This window comes from Magnolia sinica, chromosome 19 (assembly GCF_029962835.1).
Source record: "Magnolia sinica isolate HGM2019 chromosome 19, MsV1, whole genome shotgun sequence".
Classification (NCBI taxonomy): Eukaryota; Viridiplantae; Streptophyta; class Magnoliopsida; order Magnoliales; family Magnoliaceae; genus Magnolia; species Magnolia sinica.
Genome location: NC_080591.1, coordinates 45,865,349 through 45,867,172, shown reverse-complemented (window position 1 = coordinate 45,867,172; position 1,824 = coordinate 45,865,349). Strand labels below are relative to the sequence as shown.

The following is a 1,824-nucleotide window of genomic DNA, read 5'->3' as shown; positions in this document are numbered from 1 at the left end:
AGGTCACGGATTGCCGAAATTCGATGGGGAGGATCATGGAAGTCTAAGGAATGGTATGGACTATGATACGAGCCTTACATGAACATATCTGATTCTTGTATTCTATAGTATTCACTTTATTTTTAGAATCAAGGAAAATGTGAGGATGTAAATGAATTTAGAATGAATAAAATACTTCACGATGATTGTTCTCTTGTTCTTTCATTATTATTATTGAATAAGATAATTCCTCAGATCAAATACAATCATTTCTTATCGAAACACTTATTACCCGCCAGATTCATAGCCATGATGTAGACATGAATTCGTGAGGTCCTTAAACCTCTCCCAGCATTGGAAGAAGGTTTCTTCCGCTTTTTGGGTAAAGTTCATGATTGCCTTTCTTAAAGTGTTTGTTTTATTAAACAAGAAGAACTTTTTAAGGAATTCTCGGGTCATCTTAGCCCATTTGCCGGTATATCGTGGCTTTAAGGAGTGTAGCTATGACTTAGCCTTCTCCTTCAATGAGAAGGGAAACAACTTTAGTCTTACTATGTCTTCAGACATGTTTGGAAAGTGTAATGTGTTGACTATCTCATCAAAATCTTTAATGTGTAAGTATGGACTTTTAGAGTCTAGTCCATGAAATTTAAGGAGTTGTATCACTCCCGGTTTAAAATCTACTTTTCCTACATTAAGTGGAAACACTATGTAGGAAGGTGTACTCAATCTCGTCGGTTGTAAGTAATCTCATAAAGTACGAGGTGGGGAAGCATGATGCACCTTATTCTCATCTTGAACTTCCTTAATTGGATTTTGAGGTTGAATTGCAATCATTACTTCAATTAACTCAGAGGATCTCAAGTAGTGTGTAATCTGTTGATGAATATATAGCCCTTCGACTAATCCTCCTTTACTTAAGAGACGTCGAATGTTGTCACGGACCCACTTGGGCATGAAACACTCACAACCCTCAAGTTTTAAATAAAAACTTAAGAAAAAGAAAACTATAGAAATAAGAAATCTGGAAAAAAAAGTTGGAAAGAAGTTACCAGATTGGAGTTGCTATGTTAGATTTCTACAAAACAGAAAACAATCTTAGTTTCTAAAAATAAATTCAGAAAATCCTAATAGCAAAAGTTAACCCTAATCATATCCTAATTCTAATAATGATCAATCTAAAAAAATGTAGCTGAAGTCCTCACCAACTGCACCAAAAAATTGTTCACAACCCCAAGTGCAAGGTCACGCTATAGTAATAATTAGTGAGACCGAGGTTGAATCCATATGGACTTAACTTGTACGTATTCTGAATATAATTAGAACTAGAATGAGAATAAGATCTAGAGTAGAATCTAGAATAAGAGAGATTAATTGTAAAAGAATTATCAATAATAAAAAGGAAATTAGAGCACCAAGGATGCACTTATAATTATTAAGATGCTACCTCACTTGATTCAATAAACACAACTGGAATCGGAGTCTTATCCTATCCAATTGGATGATAGAGCAGTTAAACCATAATATGAACTTTTCATTAAATTAGTTCCCATATGAAGCACCATTATGATGATCATAGGGAATTTAACGATCCACCATGCCTAGGAGATAATGGTGGATCGGAAGTTTACAGATCTCACAATTACGAAACAAGATAAGAAGATATCAAAAGCTTTCCAAGCATCTACTGTAATTGAAGTCACAATAAACTACAGAAAGCTGAAAATATTCCTTCGTTCAAACTATAAATCAATAGAAGTTTAATATAAACGTGAATCAAAGTAAGATTATCATCTAAACAAACTACAAGATTCATCTCTTAACTCTAACTAAGAGGCTTAGCCA

The 1,824-nt window shown here is 33.8% G+C and overlaps 1 non-coding gene across 1 annotated transcript; it reads left to right on the top strand.

Annotated features, from left to right (window-relative positions):
- The first annotated feature begins 283 nt into the window (after positions 1 to 283).
- Positions 284 to 392, top strand: LOC131235924 (small nucleolar RNA R71). The gene has a single exon (XR_009166437.1). It is a non-coding gene; the product is annotated as a small nucleolar RNA R71 (small nucleolar RNA).
- The last annotated feature ends 1,432 nt before the right edge of the window (positions 393 to 1,824 follow it).